The following is a 21,645-nucleotide window of genomic DNA, read 5'->3' as shown; positions in this document are numbered from 1 at the left end:
ATGGCTCCCTGTAGTTTCATTCCACAAGTTAGTTGTCCACTGATGCTTCCATGAATAAAGCTGGAAGGAAGATCTCACTTTGGGAGTAGAGCAAAGAGGACCTGGAAGGAGAAAAAACGGGAATGAAGAAGCCCCAAGAATTCCTATTCCTGGACTCCGTTCTTTGGGACATTTTTGCCTGATGTAAAGAAACATTGTCCCACCCAACCAACTTTACTGATGTGCTGCTCCCCAACCTTAACTGGAATTCCATATAGAAGCAGCCAAGAAGGCACTGACCATCCATTACATCCTATGGCTCTGCATCTGGATTCAAGTCCAAGGTCTGTCTTCTTACAGCATCCGTTTCTCCTTTTTAAGAATTCTTTACTTTTGCAGGAAAACTAAAGATATTACCTGAGTCTTAGAAAAGCAGGCAAGTGAGTATATTTGGGGGCTGTGACATTCGAATTTTCCTAAAAGTGCTATTATTTAGCAATTGGAAATGTGTTAACTCCAGCTTTCTTCCACGGATTTTGTGGGGGTGGTTTTGACCATTTTTAGATGTACAGTTCGGTGGCATTAAGGACACTTTATGGTTATTTTAAAAGTCTTCCACTGCTCTCCAAGCAGAGGCTCCTACTTTTTGTATAAGCCGCATCTTACGGATAGTACTTAGAAACCCTTCATTTCTCAACTTCACTTTAACAAAATTATGAGTAGTTTATCATGCCTTTTAAAAATAGAGATTCTAAAATGGAGTGGCTCAAAGAGTATGTCTTTTTCTTACTGGTCTATTGCTCTTCTGACCTTTTATCCAACTAAAGATAGCACTCGGGTTGATCTTAAACTTGTTCTCCCTCGAGCTAAGTAATTTCAATTTGTCTATTAATAGGTATCATTGCCCACACTTTAGTCATGGTGGTTCTCATAGTGTTTCTTCTCTGAACCCTATCCAAAGTTATTTATATCACTTAAGTTTTGAAATCTAGAAGTAATATCTATAAACTCAACTCAAAATAAAACCAAATAAAACTCACTGAGGGTTTACCAGAATAGGTTTCTGGATTGGGGTCACTAGTGCGAGAAGGAGTTACTGTTCTAAAAGGGCTGTTGAGTTTCACCCTTTCTCTTCCTGTTATTGCTCATTCTCAGCCCCTCTGTCCCTCTGCCACCTCAGATCCAGTCTTACCTGAAAACTCCATCCTGACTGAAAAAAACCCTTCTTTCCTTAATTCCTCACGGTTGAAAGAGTATGGCAGTAGGGTACAAAAAATGGGAGTGTTAAACTACATTTTCCAGAGTGACAGGATTGAAACTATCCTGAGCTGTTTTCACGTCTCATGTCAGGTGATCGATTTGTTTTTTTGTTCAGAAAATGTTGGCCTTGTTGAACACTGCATCTGAAACTAATGATGTACTATATGTTGGTTAATTGAATTCAAATTAAAAAAAAAAAAACAACACAAAAGTATTGGCCAGACTATGACTGACATCTTAATGGAGGAAAAGTCACCCAAGCAAGAGCAAGGTTGGTGTTAAGATCATCTTGGTGTTTACTGGTGCTTATGCCCCTTCCCAGCATAGTCCCATGAATGTGGGTCCTTAGGGGAGAGTTGTTGGCTGAATAAATGAATGAAGGCTAGGTAGGTTTGAGAGAAGGTGACATTCTAGCCCCTAGTAAGCCAAGTAACCCAGAAGTGGAAGCAGGGGCAGGTAGGGTAAGTCAGAGGGAAAGTAACGTTTGATCTAAGGTGAGGATGTGGGCCAAGTGAAGAAAATGAAAGCCTGAGTGAGTTTGAATCTGACCATGTCATCCAGGCTGTGACAAACCCAAGTGTTTTACAAATGGCTTGGAAAGAAGGTATGTCATCATAATCCTAGAGAGAAATCAATGAAGTAATTAATTAATTAAAAGGAAGGTGAGAGAAAGCAAGCAAGCTAGCTCTTTTCCCTGTTCTCACCTGCATTGTTGCATGCTTGTCACTCCTCATGGGCATGATCCTGATTGTTCAGTGTCTTCCTAATACACTATACATGGGTATAGCCATACCCAGAACAAGGCCGTGTCCTTAAAAGTACACTTTGTCCTAAGATTACTCCTTTTTAAAATGCACTTCATGTAAAGTTTCCAGTTTCTCAGAGTTGGCAAACCTTCAGATTACCCTGTCATATGCATATTGAAGCCATGGTCACCAAGTACTTAGTAGGCAATACATGCTTCAAATTACTTGGTTAACATACTGTACTCCAAGTCCAAGTGGCCGATAGGCTTCCTCCCCCAAGGGAACATTTGCGTTTCAAAAGAGGGTCTCATTAACTAAGTGAAACTAACTGATGGAATGATTTCGTACCTTTCTGTGCCAATTCTGGGCAACCTCCTTCTTCTCTCCCCATCATCAGGCTGGAAATAGAGGAACTGGCAACTTGGTCTCCTAGTTATGTTCCTGTTGTCAGCCACGGGAAGCCGAGGCATCTTCTGTAGGGGGAAAAGTCATAATAAAACCATGTTTAGAAAGTTGACTAGAGAAGTGATGTTTATTGTAGATTTGTATGAGGGCTCCAGGAGGTGATCTCTGCTGTGGCTGTTCCTGGTGCTCATAGCCATTTACACCAAGTTAAGTGGAGAAACAAAGGTAGACTCTAAGCTCAGTACTCCTGAGGAGTGCCACCTGGTTCGGAAACATGTACCGAGTACATAAGATGCATCAGGTACTAGGGACATAAAGACCGGTAAGATTGAGAAAAGGGTGCTCAAGTCTACTTGAGGGAAACATCGACCAGGGGGTGACCAACTCTACCTGGGGGAATATAGATGAGAAGGTCAGTGACTCTACCTGAGGGAGCTGGAAGAAGGCTTCATCAAGGAAGAGAAATGGCCTCACAGCATTTATCATCCTGTGTGATTATAAAATCTACCATTTATCCATCTGGCTTCACCACTCTGCTACTCCTTGAGGGCAGGGCTGGCCTGTTACAAATATAAGGGTAGTTTCATGCACTACTTGGCATAGCAGGATCATTGCTATAATTACTTTTGAAAGAATAAATTGATCAATGTAGAAGAAATGGAGAAATGCAAAAGATAGAAAAGGGTTGGGTATTACATGTGGAGAGAGAAGAGCAGAGCAAAAACGTGGGATTGGGAAATTCAGTGGGATTTTCAGGAAACACCAACCGTTCATTTCTGGAGCTTGGGGTGATTTGGGGAGAGGAATTGAAGAAGGAATGCCAGAAGTGCAGCCAAGAATCAGAGTGTGGAGGGCCTTGTAGGATTTGGACTTTATTCTGTAGGCAATAGGAACCCATTCAACATTTTCCAGCAGGGAAATAATTAGATCAAATCTGTTGTTTTAGAGGAATCACCGGCAAGCAACATCAGGATGAACTGGTGGAAAGGGAGGTTAGATGTAGCAACCATCAGCCCTCCTGTCAGTGGGGAGGGTAGCGACAGCCATTGAAGAGAACATTCCAAGTAGCACTGTTAACTGTGGAGAGAGTTGAAAGAGGTGAATTCCAACATCAAACTTCTAGTTTGGTGTGAGCATTGTGCAAGAAACCAAGACAGGTAATATCAGACAAGAAGCAGGTAGGAGGAAAGAGAGATTACTAACCCCACTTGGAATATTTGGAGTCTAAGGAGCCAACACATTTCCAGGGAGAGTCACTGTGTATGCAGTCAGTAATATGAAACCTGGAAGAGAAGCAGGGCCAGAGATGGAGTTTGGGGTGTGGTCACTGGAGCCATTTGATGGGATGAGAAACCCAGAGCGATGCACGGAGAGAGAAGAGAAACAATGAAGCCCAGGGGGAATTGAGATATTCTTCCCCCCTTTTTAAAGTTCAGTGCCTTTCTCCCTGTTATAAACATATCTGAAAATCAACAACAGGCCCAAGTCAATGGAAATGACACTGGATTTTTTTTTTTTTTAGAAGCTCTCTAATTTCTGGCACTGGAAGAGGTGAGCTGGCCTTTTTAGAGGCAGGACTACTTCCCTGGGAGTTGACTGCTGTGTAGTTTTAGGTAATGCAAGCACTTTCGTGGAGTCAGCTCATTCAGGAGTTGACCGACAGCCCTTGAGATGTCTGCACACGAAAGCCGGGTGTAGGAGCCAGCCCAGCACGGAGGGGAAAGCTTGAGTCAGAGTGGCTGAACAATGGAGCTTTCAAAATGCCTCTTATTGTTAACTGGCTTGAGATGTCTGCAGGTTCTGTGATGGTGGGCTGTCTAAGCAACTTCTGGTAGTGACCAAAGGAGGCGACCACAGGCAACACAGGCCTGGAACATGACAGTGATAAAATCTGTGGTAATTCAGGCCACGTAGCTATTTTTGCACGAGTTCTTGGTGAAGGAGATGAGTAAGAGAATTAGAAGTTGGAGATTATATAGAGAACAGATGGGGGGTGCCAGAGGCAGGGGGTAGGGAGTGGGTGAGATGGGTGAAGGGGCTGGAAAGGTACAGACTTGCAGTTATAAGAGGACTTAGTCGTGGAGATATAATGTACCGCGTGGTGAGTATAGTTAACATGCTGCATTATATATTTGAAAGTTGCTGAGAAAGTAGATCTTTTTTTTTTTTAAAGATTTATTTATTTATTTGAGAGAGCGAGAATGAGAGAGAGAGAGAGTACCTGAGGGGGGGAGGGTTAGAGGGAGAAGCAGGCTCCCCGCTGAGCAGGGAGCCCGATGCGGGACTCGATCCAGGGACTCCAAGATCATGACCCGAGCCGAAGGCAGTCGCTCAACCAACTGAGCCACCCAGGCGCCCGAGAAAGTAGATCTTAAAGAGTTCTCATCATGAGAAAAAAAAATCTATGACTAAGTGTGATGATGGATATTAACTACACTTACTGTGGTGATCATTTCACAATATCTACCCAAGTCATTATGTCATCCACCTGAAACTAAAATGTCATATGTCGATGATATCTCAATAAAACTGGAAGTAAAGGGGCACCTGGCTGGCTCAGTGGGTAGAGCATGTGGCTCTTGATCTCAGGGTCATGGGTTCGACCCCCCCGTTGGCTGTAGTGATCACTTAAGGAAATTTTTTAAAAACTGGAAAAAAAGAAGCTGAAGAATGTAAGAACTTAAGGAAAAATTAAACTCAACAGTGATCCCGTGAATAATATCATTTGATTAAAATAAGTCATGACGGGGCACCTGGGTGGCTCAGTGGGTTAAGCGTCTGCCTTCGGCTCAGGTCATGATCCCGGGGTCCTGGGATCGAGCCCCGCATCGGGCTCCCTGCTCAGCGGGGAGCCTGCTTCTTCCTCCCACTCTGCCTGCCGTCCCCGCTGCTTGTGCTCTCTCTCTCAACTAACTAACTAAATAAATAAATAAAGTCATTACAGATAGCACATTAAAGACGATATAGCAGAAGTACTTGGCTAGGAATATGGTCAGGTTAGGTTTTCTGGAGAATGTGGAACTGGAACTGGCCCGTTAGTGACAGGCAAGATTCAAATGGGCAGAAGCGGGGCGGGGGGGGGGGTGGTGGTGGTGGGTTATCACAGGCAGGAAGAATGTGGGAGCACAAAAGAACAAGCTTGTGTGTACACTGGAATGGTAATTGGGAGACACGGTGGCTCTTTTGACTTTTTCTTTTTCGTTTTTTTGGCTAGGTATATAGTAAGGAGTAGCAGCAAGAACAGGGAGCCAGAAGACCAAAGGATGGAGATTTTCAGTGATTTCAAGTGAACTAGAAGGGATATATGTAGAAAGTACTGCAAGAAAAGACAGCAGGGTGGTCTGCCTCTCTATGAGGGATAAATAGCAGGTTTTCAGGAGACTATCCTAGCAAGGGCCTTCCAGGTGTTTCCTAGTAATTACCTAAAAAGGTTTACTGACTGCCATGATTGTATTCTACTACTAAGCAATAATATTAACAATATCTGTTAGTATTTCAGTGCCTCTGTTTGCCTGTCACCATTTGAAACTAATAAATGAATTATCTCATTTAATCTTCCCTACAACACAATGATAATAAGCATTATTATTATCCCCGTTTTATGGATGAAGACACTGAGGCCCAAAGAGGTTAAAATCTCACCCGAAGTCATGCAGAGTGGAAGAACCAGGATGAAACCCAGACTTCAGAGTCCTACTGCCTCTGAGAGTACCTGAGGGGTGTTCAATAATGTCTTTAGACTCTGAATAAATCCCCTTACTGTGAAGCTGGTATGACAGCTGTGAAAAGGTCAGCAGGACATCTATGCCTGCCGTCACTTTCCCCTTCTCTGGGTCCGCGTTTTCTGAGAAATGTAACCTCTGGGAGTGGGACTAACATTTCCTCCATTGGAAATAAATGAGAGAAAAAGACCCTCCTCTTTTCGTTACCCTTGTCCCCTCTCAACATTATGATAATATAGTTTTTACTGCCTGGAGATATAAATCTACAGAATTCACTAAGAACTCCAGTGCTTTCCCTTGAATCCCAAGCAATTCTGCTCCTTGTGTCTTTCTCACCACCTTGCATTTGGGGCACACATTACATGTGGTGTTAGAGTTGTTCATTTTTTTCCTGCATCTGTCACCCGTACGTCCCGGGCAGCCTTCCTGATGACTGGTTTACTTTGCATATTTGTTTATTCAGTTTTTCCTATTTGGAGTGAGGTATTTCTGGGAAAAAGCTATTGGATGACCTATTTTTCAGTTCATTTCAGAATTGCTGAGTGTCTACAAATGTACCACATGATATATGATGAGCTCTGTCCTCCTTACTGTCTTCTTACCCCAAGGGAGTCCTGAAAACCCTTTCTAGACAGTAATCCAGCAATACACACTGCCTTTACCCAAACAATCTCACTTTCATGGGAAACCATAGTCTTGTGGAGATGAGGATTTCACACCATGTATCTCCTTTATACTGGCCTGAAGGTCAATATCCACCTTACCTTGACGTCGAGGGGTGATGAGGCTGACTCAAATGTGCCAATATATTTACGTGTGGTTGATGGCCTCTCTTCCTTTTCTTTTAATTGAGGTATAATTGACATTTAACATTATCTTACTTTCAGGTGTACAACATAATGATTCAATACTTGCATACATTATGGAATGATCACCATGGTAAGCCTAATTACCATCCATTACCATACACAGTTACAAATTTTTTTTTCCTTGTGATGAAGATTTTTAAGATTTATTCTCTTAGCAACTTTCAAAGATGCAATACAGTATTATTAACCATAGTCTTCTTGCTGTATACTACATCCCCGTGGCTTACTAATTTTATAACTGGAAGTTTATATTTCTTGACCCCCTTCACCCATTTTGTGCTCTCCCCCAGCCCCTGGCAACCAATAGTCTGTTCAATCTATGAGCTGGGTTTTGTTTTCTTTTGTTTTTTAGAATCCAGGTATAAGGGAGATCATACATCTTTCCTTGTCTGACTTATTTCACTTAGCATAATGCCCTTGAGGTCCATCCATGTTGTCACAAATGGCAAGATTTCATTCTTTTTTATGGCTGAATATAATTCCTGTGTGTGTGTGTGTGTGTGTGTGTGGGCATATCACATCTTCTTTATCCATTCATCCATCAGTGAACGCTTAGGGGGCACCTGGGTGGCTCGGTCAGTTAAGCGTCTGCCTTAAGCTCGGGTCATGATCTCAGGGTCCTGGGATCCAGCCCCATATCTGGCTCCCTGCTCAGCAGGAAGCCTGCTTCTCCCTCTCCCTTTGCCCCTCCCCCCTGCTCTCTCTCTCAAAAATAAATAAATAAAATCTTTAAAAAAATAAAATAAAATCTCTTTAAAAAGATGAACACTTAGGTTGTTTCTGTATCTTGGCTATTGTAAATAGTGCTGCTATGAACATGGGGGTGCAGATATCTTTTTGAATTAGTGTTTTCATTTTCTTTTCTTTTTTTTTTTAATGTTTTATTTATTTATTCATGAGAGTCAGAGAGAGAGAGAGAAAGGCAGAGGGAGAAGCAGGCTCCCCACCCAGCAGGGAGTCTGATGTGGGACTCGATTCCAGGACCCTGGGATCATGACCTGAGCCGAAGGCAGACACTCAACCATCTGAGTCACCCAGGTGCCCCGGTGTTTTCATTTTCTTGAGATAAATACCCAGAAGTGGAATTACTGGATCAATTGGTAATTCTACTTTTAATTTTTTGAGGAACCTCCATACTGTTTTCCATAGTGGCTGCACCAGTTTGCATTCCCACCAACAGTGCACAAGGGTTCCCTTCTCTCTGTGTTCTTGCTGACACTTGTTTTATTTCTTGTCTTTTTGATAATAGCCATGCTGACAGGTGTGAGGTGTTATCTCATTGTGGTTTTTGATTTGCATTGCCCTGATGTGAGTACTCTTGCTCCTAGCTGAGATAATAGGTCCTGGGTCTGATCTTTCACAAAGTGAGGACGGGTTCTAAATCTTGCCCAGTGTCATACCCAGATAACTGTGGTGTATTCCTGCACTTTAGAAGAGGATGCTGTTAATAGTAGAAGGTAAACAGACTATTACCTGACCAGGTAGAGCGGCGGTATTGGATACCGGTAGGAGTGGGGGCTCTTTCTGGGTTCAAATTTCAGCCCTCCACTCACTAACCATCTGATTTAACTAACTAAATCTCAGTTTCTCTATCTGCAAATGGTAGCTAGTACTAGTAGGATTTACCTTGTAGCACCATTGCTATGTTTAAATAAAATCAAATGCTTAGCACAGTGCCTGGCAAATAATAAGAGCTCAGTAAATATTTTTTTTTAAAAAAAGGAAAAATATAGATTTGTGGGTAAGCTGGCTATTTCATTTTATTGCCATCTCGGTGATGACAACTCTACTTTTCTGGTTGCTCAGGCCAAAAAGTTTGGAGTCATTCTTGGCTCCTTTTTTCCTCTTTATATCCCATATCCAATCTCTGTTGGGAAATCTTATTAACTCTACTTTTAAAACCTATCTGGAATCTGACTACTTCTCAGCCCACACTTGCCAATGCCCAGTCCAAGTTACCATCATTTATAGACCAGATTATTACCACATTAGCCTCCAAAGTGGTTTGTTTCATCCTTACCCTCAGACAGTCTATTCTCAACACAGCCACAAAGGAATCCCCCCGAAATGTATGTCAGATCAGGTCAGTGTGCTTAAAACCCTTCACGACTCTCCGTCTTTCTGGAAGGACAAGTATACTTCGCAGCATTGACGGTGGCCTGTGAGGCCCTGGCTAATCTGCCCAACACACCCACTCTGCTCTTCGCTCTCGGATCTCTTGCATACTCTCCCTCTCCAGCCACGCTGGTCTCTTGCACGCATACTCCTGCCACAGGGTCTCGGCTGTTCTCTGCCTGGAATCCTGTGCTCCTTGATGGCTGCAAGGTTGACTCCTGCTCAAATCGTTGTCTTTTTAATGAAGCCCACCTTGAGCTCCCTACTTAAAATCATGTCTCGCATTCCCACCATCCCAGCCCCTCCTCGAGTTAAGCAGGAGAGATTTCCCGAGCCCTGCTACCACTGGTTCTTAACTACTCTCATCTTACAGTCAATTAGAGGAGACCTCCTTCCTTCCAGAGAGTTCCAACATTCTGGCTTTGGACTCGGGTCAATGAATCCAAGTGCTTATAGTCAGTGGCTTTTACAGCAAAATGCTGACCATGATATCTGTTGTACTGGAATAAGTAGAAATAAACATAGGAGAACATTTTTCAAGAGGGACTTTTTTTTTTTTTAAAGATTTTATTTATTTATTTGAGAGAGAGAGAATGAGAGACAGAGAGCATGAGAGGGAGGAGGGTCAGAGGGAGAAGCAGACTCCCTGCCGAGCAGGGAGCCCGATGCGGGACTCGATCCCGGGACTCCAAGATCATGACCTGAGCCGAAGGCAGTCGCTTAACCAACTGAGCCACCCAGGAGCCCTCAAGAGGGACTTTTAATATGTAGACATCCGTCCTGATATTTTGAGAAGGATCCACTTTTATTGTTATAGAATTCAAATCTAGTTTTATTCCCATTGTTCATAGTTTGGCTTTTCAGGAAATGAAAACACTTATTATACTTAAATAGATTTGAATCATTCTTTCTTATTATAATCTTATGCATTGTCTCTCCCAAGGAGACATAATTTCATCTTTTAAAAAGTATAAAAGGTTAAATTTCCTTTATTTTGATAATGTACACTCCTACTTCAAACATTATTGTTTTCATTCCCTCAAGATTTTAAAGTAGCAAGATCAAACATATAAACTTGGAAATGTGCAGGAAAATCTTTTATCTCAGAGAAGGAAGGACCAATAAGAAAATGACTCTCTGGATTTGAGACATAGGGACACCTTCAGCAGGTACCACCAGCCCAGTGCCTCTACTGTGTTGTTGAAGACCCACAGACCCGGGGAGGGGAAGGGGCTTGCCTGAGCTCACTCTGCTGGTTGACCATAAACCGATCCTGGAGGCCAGGCCTCTTGAAGCCTAGCGGAGTTAAGTCTTCATTATCCCATACTAACTCGAAAATGATTTGGACTAATTATGCAGCCCGCCAGATTTTTTTTTGTTGTTAGCACTCGCTCATCCATGTGGGGCACACCAGGCCAGGCCACCATCACGCCAGCACCCTTCCATACGTGATGAGATCGGATTCGAACATAGGCAGAATCCTCTTCTATAAAGTTTGAGTACTTGCTCTGGCAATTTCACCCTCCGGCATGAACGCACTTGTCACAAAGTATAAATTGGCTGTTCCTACGTGTGCATCTGTGGTTATTTCTTAGGATCTAATGAGGAAGGGCTGGGTCGAAGCAGAGTGGGATGGGCTAATGTTCATGAATGAAGAGACAATAGAGACCTGGTCAGGTGAAATTATTGGAATGGCAGTTATCACCATGGTAACCAAGTTGGGGCTCTTCAGACACTTTGGGGCTAAGGACTTCTGAGGAGATCAACCAACTTTCCTGCTTCTCCCCAAGATGTTCCCAAAGCCAGATTGCTGGTGACACTTACTCTCTCTTCTCCCGGCTGCTACTCTGCAGTCCTCAACAGTCGCAAAAATAAAGACAAGTTTTAGCCATGTTTGTTCATGACACTCATTGTGAATTGTTCTCTGCGCTTATTTCGAATAAGGAATAAATCAGTAGGAACTCAGGTCGCCAATACGGGATAGCACAGAACTGAAGCTATATTCATTCCTGACATGGCCACGTGCGCTGGGAGCCCATTTCTGGAGTAATTGCAGAGATTTGCAATTGTTTATATAGCATTTGAAATCCTAGCCTTCTACTCCCATGAGACCATCATAGTCAGACTGTTTATGTCTCTCATCAGTTGAACGAGGTCACTTTATTATCTTAAATGTGAGCTCCCCTCCATCTTGCCCTATTTCCCGTTAACCAACCTTTACCAAGAGATTAGAAGTGACATCGAGGAGACTGGGGATCCTCAAGATAAAGTCTGTTGTCACTAAGGTACAGAGATTTTGTAGGCTGTTCTCCGTTTTCAGAAAAACACCCAAACATATTCTAAGAATCAAAAATGTTTAGCAAACTTTGTTTACACCGAATTAAAGGAGAAAGCATGGCGTATTCCTATTTCATGATTCCCTGTCCCAGGGGCTTAGATATTTGGAATGCAGACTGTGCCCTGTTGGCAGGGATTTGGAATCAATTTACAGTGTGTGAGATGATAACACATGTTCTGGATCAGTGGCAGGGGAATGTTTGGAGCTGTAATTCTGTCTCCCTATTAGCAGGAAGCCTTGCTAAACTCACAGCTGGAGAAATGCCTAAAAAGAATTAGGCTCTTTGTGTGCATGTGTGTGTGTATGTGTGTGTTTACAGAGGCAACACAAAACCCAGCCCCAGGGATAAATGCTAAATTAAGGCCATCAAAAATGAAACGGTACTTTCATCACACGGATAAACTGCTATCTAGTCCAGATGACTACCTTTCTCAGCCAGAAGTGTATAAAGTGTATACCTTTATACATCTGGGCTTAATGATACAGGAGATGTTTAACAACAGTGGAGAAAGAAAACCACCCTGGACCCAGTAGTCACAAGAAGAAAATCAAATGGAAAGTGTTCATTTTAATAAGGCATGAAGGGAGATATACAGTATTCAACGGGCAGGAGTTGAAACCTGATCTCCCTGAGGCTTGAGGTAGAAGCTGACTCTTGGCCCGGGTGAACCAAACATTATGGAGACATGTAAGTGCGTGTAAGTGCAAGCATTCAGCTAGCAGAATTCAGCAGGCTTCATGAAGCCAAATGCTAAGATTAGGCAAGAAAGATCAAATGGTGTTCTTTGAAAAGATGTAGGTAATTTGCTCATAGAGATCAGCAGAAAGAACAATTTATGTAATGTAACCCTACTTTCATAGTTTTCTTAAAGTCTATAGTGTTCTGTACCTTTTTATTGCCCCACTACGTTTACCCTACTTACATAGGCACATCGCTTCTCTTGCAATTATCCTGAATGAATGAATGAATGAATGAGTGGTCATTTGATTTAAAATATTAAGGCCACAAAAATCTGTGAGCCAGTCATGGCTGATTTGGTGTTTTTAGACTATTTCACTAATTCACAACAGGATCCATTTAATTAGGGCTGGCTTATACATTACTAAAAATCTGAAAAAAGCCAACATAGTTAAATGGCCAAGATAAAAATCATAGCTTCAAATAGAAAAAAAGATTATGATTTTACCAACCCTTCTTCAAAATTAGAACTCTAAGAATTTATAAAATCATCTATTGATTTAGAGTTATAGTTAAGGAACACACTGGCTCATTTTGCAATACTTTTTGTTTTTCTGTTTTGCTTTGTTTTGTTTTTTAGAGTGAAGCCATGGTCTCCAAGGCTTTATAGTATTTATAAAGCATTTCTCAGTAGTATTTCAAAGCACTTCTATACACATTATTTCACCGAATCCTCTCGACCAGTTACCTTTTTGTTCTAAGATAACATCTGGGCTTCTTCAGAGGTGATCTGAAGTATTTGGTCTTAATACTTGAGCAACATTTTCCTGGAGTCTTGTCTTCATTACATCAACTTCCTCTGACAACCTGAAAGACTGTCTTAGCCATTTCCTGCCCAGAACCCTGTTCCTTTTGAGCCACTGGACTGTGTACCAGCTTCCTGCTTTAGGGATGTCTTTAGTTATCTGCTCACTCAAAGAGAGAGGAAAATCCAGTCGCTGATTCCCCTTCCCTTTTCCCCAGCACCAACTGCCCCCAAAGATCTGCGCTATGCTCTTCCAGTAAGTGTCCTGTTAAACCATGTACAAGTTTTCTACTCAAAATTGAAAATTTAAAATCATTCAATAGAAAAAGGCATAAACTAATTGTTTATGACCATGGCTTCCCATGGGCTCTTGGTCTGTGTTTAAATTGACACAGCCCATCCTTGATCCTGGCACTTCTATCCCTTCCAAGTGGAGCTGGGTCTACCTGACACTTTCATGAGCCCCACATTCTGCCCAAGTGCAACACGATCCTCTACCCCATCCCAATCTCATTGCCTAGAAATCCCTTCTTTTCCAACCTTATGTTTGTGTGCTTTTTTCTCTTTACAGTATTTAAAAAGCCTATCTATAGATATAACTATCATAGTTATTATCTTTGCCATTTCCATGTTTGTGGATTTGGACTGTATCCAGTTTGGAGCTGTTAAATAACATTGCCGTAAATATCTCGCAAAATATCTTTTATTTAAAATTATTTTCTCAAAATAAATTTCAAGAACATTAGTGTGTCAAAGGTTATGGTCATTTGTATGGCCATAGTCTGTATTCAGCTTGTCTTTAGGAAAAAGTACCAACTCATCCTATCCCTAGCACTGTAATGGTTGGCCTTTGAATCTTTCCCAAACTGGGTTTTATAAGGATTTGGTTTTTTTTGTTGTTATTGTTGTTAATTTAATCATTATAAAATGATACTGCAGAGTTATCTTAATTTGTACTTCTAAGTGAGGCTGATCTACCAATATAAAATTTCAGGACTGAGATAACTTTTAATATACAGCAAAAACAATTTCCAAGGGGAGTGGAATTCGTCAGTCCTTCAAATCTATTGGGCATTTGAGGTGTTTGGGTGGCTTAGTCGGTTAAGCATCTGCCTTCAGCTCAGGTCATGATCCCAGGGTCCTGGGATGGAACCTCGTGTCAGGCTCCTTGTTCAGCAGGGAGTCTGCTTCTCCCTCTCCCTTTGCCTCTCCTCCCACTCATGCTCCCTCTCTCTCTCTCTCACTCAAATAATAAAATCCTTAAAAAAAAATCTAGGGGCGCCTGGGTGGCTCAGTCGTTAAGTGTCTGCCTTCGGCTCAGGTCGTGGTCCCAGGGTCTTGGGATCTAGCCCTGCATCGGGCTCCCTGCTCGGCGGGAGGCCTGCTTCTCCCTCTCCCGCTCCCCCTGCTTGTGTTCCCTCTCTCACTGTGTCTCTCTCTGTCAAATACATAAATAAAATCTTAAAAAAAAAAAATCTATTGGGTATTTGCCTGCATGTTGACAGGGGTGAAACTCTTGATTGCTATTTAGCCAAATAGTTATAGTCTAGATACTTCTTTCCTCACACACAGATGATTGCCAAAGTCTCTTAACCAATTTAGTAACCTCCAGCTCTCCAAGTTATTTACCCACAACTTCCAGTTTAATGTGCTGCTTATAGAGGACATAGGGGAGGGGGGACGAGGGCACATAGCCAGCTAGGACTGGAACTTCCATCTCCCGAGTCCCGGACACTGCCCTTTCTCCTACATCTTGCACCTCTCACTCCTTTCTGGGACTCCAGATATCTCCAAGAGCTGCTGGCTGAAGTCGCAGGCTCTCTGTACAGCTTTCTGGCGGTGGTGGTGCAGCTACTGCTTGAGGTTCACACACCCGCTGTTTGTGATTCTGCCCCTTTGCCTCCTGCTGGCCCCAGTGCTCAGGCTTGCTAGCTGCACTTCAGTTTGGGATGTTCCTGCTGTTACCTCCAAGCTATTGTTGGCGGCTGACTTGCCTCAGGTTGTGTTCCATGCCTTCTGTTTGCCCCCCGCCTGGTTCCCCTTCCCGAGCCATAGGACCTGCTGCCCTGTGTGGCTGCCATGACCGGCCAGGGTCCTGGGAGGCTTGTGAGTCGCTTGGAACTGACTCCCTCCGCTGGTGGAGGCCCTCCCTGATCAGGGGCCTGCAGCTTCTTTCCCAAGGGAGGTGTTTAGGGGGCCTCCATTCAGCACGATGCAGTCAGATGTCATGTTTTGTGCTCTGTACGAGTATATTTTTCAGTGATCCAGCAGGCGTTCCTCTCAAGTCCTTTAGGGTATACTTTGTTCTCTTCTTCAAACACACCCCCCCCACACACACACACGCACACACACACACGCACGCACGCACACTGAATGTAGTCTGTGATGCAGCAAAACGCCATGGTTACTAGCCCACAGGTGCACACTCTGGAACCAGACAGCCTGGGTTTGAATTCTGGCTCCACCACCCAGCTCTGTGAACTTGGGAAGTTACTTAATCTCTGCCTAGGTCAGTGTTTGCACCTATTATTATTGTTTCTTAAAAAGGGAGGGAGAGCATACAAGAGTAAACAGATCAGAACTTACCCCAGGTGTTCCTTTTTCAGTTGGTAGTCAGCTTTACTTTGCAGCTGGGGGGAAAGTAAGGAAGCACTATATTGGCTCGGGAGCCTGGAATTTAACTACGTGTTTAAAAGGAAGAACTGAAATGGGGGCATTTTCACAATATGAGGGCTTTAATTTCACATCGGCCTGGCATTCAAGGTAACGTGGTAGAAGCCTTCTAGGGGCCATCACGGGCCCTGAAATACTACTGTTGAGGTTCTATCTAGTTATGGAAATTGGTAGATGGGATTAGTCTGGGGAGCTTATCTCTTGAGTGGCCATACCAACTCTTGGGTTTTACCTTCTTCGGGCTCTCCTTTTGGTTCTCTTAATCCAGGAAATAGGAGCAGGAACAAAACAACATTGTGTAGCATTTACTGGGTGCCAGGCACTCTTCTACAGACTCATCTCTCTGCCACAGCTTGTGAGGTAGATGATTATCATCTCCAGTTTACAAATGAGAAACTAAGGCACAGAGAGGTTAAGTAACTTGCCCAAGACCCCATAGATAGGACCCTAGATTCTACCAATGGTACACTTCGCTACGTGGCCCTAGACTGGCAATCCAGGTGTGCACCTAAGGAAAGAGTAGATCTCCCCTTACTACTTCTCCATAACATCTGGCTCCCTGCTGCTGACCTGGCAGCTTTTTATTTGAACTGTAAGTGCCAAACGTAACATGACTGCGATCTGAAAGCATGCAAGGTCAGGAAGCTGTGAAGTTGCTTTACTACTGAATGGGTTTTGAAGTAGTAAGAAATGATGACAAAAAAAGTTCCAGCTTCTTGCTTCCAAGCTATCAGGTCTGGACAGAAAATCATATAATGATAGACAGGGAAAGGACCTTAAAGATCATATTGTTTTATGGCTTCATTTTATGGGTAAGAAAACAGGTGCAGGGAGGTGAAGTGCTTTGTTCAAGGTCATGGAGCATATTTTCTAAAATTGCAGTTAGATTGTTTAGGTGGGTGAGTCGGATAAGTATTGTTGAAATACTACTGTTGAGGTTCTATCTAGTTATGGAAATTGGTAGATGGGATTAGTCTGGGGAGCTTCTATAGCCAACATGGGTTCATATAACTGAATTCATCTACCAAGGTTACCTCACCTAAATAGACCCATTTCCTCTACTGGGAATGCCGTTGTTTCTGGAACTATGACACATTCAAAGACTAGAAATTGGTTATTCAGCATTGACATCTTCCTAACAATTTGTTAGATTTTTGGTGCCATGCAGGCCTTTATTTTCAGTGTTTCCAATTTCAGTGTATTCTACGTACATTTTTAATGATCACCAATAGTACAAAAGGGATCATAACTACCCCTCCAATCACCTGAAGGTATAAAGGTGGTATTGCCCTGGGGGCCAAGAGCATGGATTCCAGAGACAGACTTCCTGGACTTAAATTTTAGCTCTGCACCTTACTGGTTTGTGACCTTGGGCCATTATACCTTAACCTATCTGTGCCTCCTAGGGTTGTTGGAAGGGTTAAATGACTTATTATATGCAAAGCACTTAGGATAGGGCTTGGCACATCATAAGCACTATATAAGGGCTATCTATTATTACTTCTAGAAAAGGAAGTTGAGTTACAAGGAATCACTTTGGACCATGAAATGGAGCTGAGAAAGTACTTACTATTTCTCCTTCCCAGACCAAGGCTATGCCTGGTTTTATAGCTTAAGTGGGAACATAAAAAATATTTTTCCAAAATCATCCATCAAGAAATTGACTCAATTTACAGAACTGTGATTCCTGCCAACCTTCTGAAATCTACTTCTACATCTTTTTTAAAACAAGGAAGAAAAAAAGCCAGCAAAGAAGAGAAAAATAAATCCTACTCATTGGTCTGCATTTTGACTTCCCAAGTAGATCTTAGTAAGTATAAACAAATAAGTTAATGCAGCTGTTATTTTAGAAGTTTATACACATAACTTTCCCAAATAGAGTAGAAGCAAGTATGTATAAAAGTCAGATGGATAAGAACTGTATCTCCAAAAGTGTGGAGACTCAAAAGAAAAATGACCGGTTTTACTGGATTTCATATTGATCTTAATTTATCACCTGGAGGGTGTATAGGTGGAGTATGTTTTGTAGCTATATGTAGCAATAGTAATTTATTCTTAATGACTATAGTTGTGCCTTTGTAGATTGTTCTAACCTTCCTACAAGCATCCTAAAATAAGAAGTAGAATTAAAACATGAAAAAAATGGAAGTTTCCAAGTGAGTTCTTGCTTCTTCACTTTTAGAGACAGTATGGTACAATGGAATTAGAGTCCAATTTTAAGTCTGGATTGACAATTTACTCTTCTCAATCTCAGTGTCTAACATGTAAAATGGTGACAAGATTAATCCTGTTGTGTTTTCACATAAGACATGCGAGTAAAATCGGGGTCTGGTGATTGCTAGTTCTCCCTTCTTCTTAGACATAAGCAATAATATTTTGATTAGAAAACAGTCCCCCCTCTGGGAGGACACAGCACAAGCATGTGGTTTGGCCATTGGTCAGTGCCTTTGTGGCATCAGAAGGCGGCTCTTCTTACTCCAGGCATCTTGGAGCCAGAGCCCGGCTTGGTGAATCAGAGAGCTGAGGTCAGGCCCTACTCCTTAGGCTCTTCATACACAGCTGTACTCAGCAGCCCTATGTAAATGATGAGAAGGAGCCAGATGTGTGACAGTCAGACAAAGTGCTTCCCATGTGGAGAAAACAGCAAGTGTGAAGGCCCTGAGAAGGGGGTCAAGCCTGGTGGGCTTAGGGAACACAAAGGTCCCTGGGCTGAAGAACAGTTACCAAAGGGAAGACTGGTAGATGATGAGGTCAGAAAGGTGAGGAGGAGCCAGATCTCACTTCCCTGCAGGACAGGGATAGGAGTTGGGATTTTATTCTAATTTTATAGGAAACCACTGGAGGGTTTTGTACATAATCTGAATTCTGTTTTGTGTATGTGTGTGTGTGTGAGAGAGAGAGAGAGAGGGAGAGTGTTCCTCTATTTGCTAAAGGGAATGCTGCCCAATGAATTCTGCTTTAAAAAGATAATTTTGGCTATTGTACAACCAGATGTAAGGGGCAAGAGCAGAAGCAGAAAGACCGGTAGAAGGCAACTGTCGGAGTCTATGTGAGGGATGAGGCACTCTTACATCAGGGGGGTGGTTGAGAAAGGCTAAGTATGGGGAATATTCTGGAGGTGAACCCCACAGGACTTGTTGTTAGATTAAAAGGGTATAAAGGAAAGAAGTATTAAAGATGACCCCTTGGCTTTTGGCTTGAGCAACTGGGTAGGTGGTAACTGTAGTGGACTGGAAGTTAGGAAGACGGGGGATGTGCAGGTCTGGTTAGGTAGAAGCAAGAGTTTGGGACATGTTAGGTTTGAGACGCTTATTAGACCTTCAGGTGGAGATGGAAATAGGCAGTTGGAAATATGAGTGTGGACTTTGGGTTAAGGCTAAAATTATAACTTGGGACTCATTAGCTGATAGATATGATTTAAAGACTTGGGACTGGATGAGTTTATCCAGAAAGAGAAAGTATAAAGAGCATCAGGACCAAGCCGTAGAGTACTCTTATTTTTAGAGGTTGAGCATAGAAGGAAGGGGCTGCCAAGCCGCCTGAGGAGGGATAGATGGGCACTCAGAGCCGTATGTCACACAAGTCACAAGGGCCATTCCCAGTGACCTAACATGACGTACCTGGTGATGACACTGTCCTTTGGAGAACGAGCCGGTTTGCTAAGTGATAAGCATCATTTCTCTGGAGCCATCAAATCTTTTTTTTTTTTTTTAACTTTTGTTGCTTTTATTTATTTTGCTGATTTAACTGATATAAAATAATGCATCGTATTTTAATGCACATAAAATAAACCACCTGCTGTTTTGCTATTTTTCCCTTGTTATATGAGCATTCTGTTAGTATCTTTGCAACTGGTTATTGTTAATGATGATGGCTTACTTTCATTTTGGTTTTGGCTGACTTTTGCTTTTTTTCACTTGGGATTGTTTTTAGCTATAAGTAACAGAAAACTTGACTACAGTAAGAAGGGGTTACTTCTGCTTACCCAAACAAGTTATCTAAAAGCAGATGATCTAACAATTCTGTAATTACAACAAGGCTCCAGACTGCTGCCTTTCCAATCCATTATCCTCAATGTGTAGCTTTCTTCCTCAGGCTTGCCTGATGGTGGCAAACCTCTGGGCATCACATCTATATTCAAGCAGGAAGAAGGACACAGAGTAAAAGACCTGTCCTAGCTGAGCTTATTCCTTTTCATCATGAAGACAAGAGCTTTCTCTGAAGCCATGCCTGTAGAGGTCTGCTTATATCTCACTGACCAGAAATAAGCCAAACAGCCATGCCAAATTACAAGGGAGACGGGGAAGATGACAACTTTTTGGTTTTTGTTACATTTTGTTTTGCTTACTTTTTTGTTTTTCACTCATGTATCATTCATTTAATCATATTTAAGCCTTTAGTGTGATCACATTCAAGGCATCCTGTATAAATCACATTCTAACCTACCTTTAAAAATTTTGTCTTTAGGGTGCCTGGGTGGCTCAGTCGTTAAGCGTCTGCCTTCAGCTCAGGTCATGATCCCAGGGTCCTGGGATTGAGCCCCACATCGGGCTCCCTGCTCGGCAGGAAGCCTGCTTCTCCCTCTCTCACTCCCCCTGCTTGTGTTCCTGCTCTCGCTGCGTCTCTCTCTGTCAAATAAATAAAATCTTTATTTTGTCTTTAATTTCTTAAAAATGTATTATTTATTTATTCATTCATTCATTCATTCATTTGGGCGGGGAGAGAGAGTATGAGCAGGGGGAGGGGCAGAGGAACAAGCAGACTCCCCACTGAGCAGGGAACCTGATGTGGGGCTTGATCCCAGGACCCCGGGATCATGACCCGAGCCAAAGGCAGACACTTAACCAATTGAGCCACCCAGGTGCCTCCAAAATTTATTTTTTAATTAAAAACTTTTAATATTTTTAACTTTAATTTATGCACAAAATTTATATTTTTCATTGTACAGCCTTACGAGTTTGGAAAACAAATCAGAGAGAAAAATGACTATTTTTTATGAAGATTTTATTTATTTGACAGAGAGAGACACAGCGAGAGAGGGAACACAAGCACGGGGAGCGGGAGAGGGAGAAGCAGGCCTCCCGCCGAGCAGGGAGCCCGATGTGGGGCTCCATCCCAGGACCCTGGGATCATGACCTGAGCCGAAGGCAGACGCTTAACGACTGAGCCGCCCAGGCGTCCTGAAAGATGACTATTTTTAACTGTGAATACTGATGCTTCATGTTTCATAATGGAAAAGGACCATTGCTTAACACAACAGAGTCATTTGAGAAAGGCAAGAACCCTTATTAATGCACCTAATCAAGGCTTCCTGAGATGAGATGAAATGGAATAAAGTTAGCAAACGATGGGTCCCCTTAGGTCAAGGGGACAATTTGCCTCTTAAGAGTACCTGATCGTAACCACTAGGTTTCTGCCTTCCTCAAGAACCATCCCTTCTGAGCATTTCCTTCTAGGGAAGATGAGGCTAGGATCCCAGCCTCATCCCAGGATCCCAGCAAGGATGGTGGTGGTTGTTTGATGAAACACTTGGTTTTGTTGTCATGATTGGGGTGAAGCCCAAAATGGATGGATAGCAAATAGCTGTTACATGCACATTTTCATTAAGCATTCCCATTTCCAGCATGTCTGAGTGATCAGATCAGGTAATTCAAGTAATTGAGTATCGGTATCAAATTTACCATATTAAGGAAAGGTCTGGCGTGTCCCTACAATGTGAATGCACTATAATATCATTACTAGCATTTATTGAGCACCTGTACTAGACGCTTACCATATAGTATCTCATTCGATCTTCACAACCACCACGTGACCTGGTGTGTTGAATCTTCTCTGGACTAGAGGCAGATGGACTTGACACTTCACTGTCCATTTTATGTAGAATGTGTTGAGATGTAACTCACATTTATAGACTTGCTTCGTTTTCATCTATACTCATTAAGAATAAAAAGCAGGGTGAAGTAAGTCAAAAGCATGGTCAACATCTTATATATTTTAAAATAAGTGTAGTTTAGTCAATCTTAGGTGTGTGTGTTTTAAGTTTGTTTTTTTTTA

Source organism: Leptonychotes weddellii, chromosome 2 (genome assembly GCF_054177405.1).
Source record: "Leptonychotes weddellii isolate Sample4059 chromosome 2, ASM5417740v2, whole genome shotgun sequence".
NCBI lineage: Eukaryota > Metazoa > Chordata > Mammalia > Carnivora > Phocidae > Leptonychotes > Leptonychotes weddellii.
Note: the sequence above shows the minus strand (reverse complement) of the source record.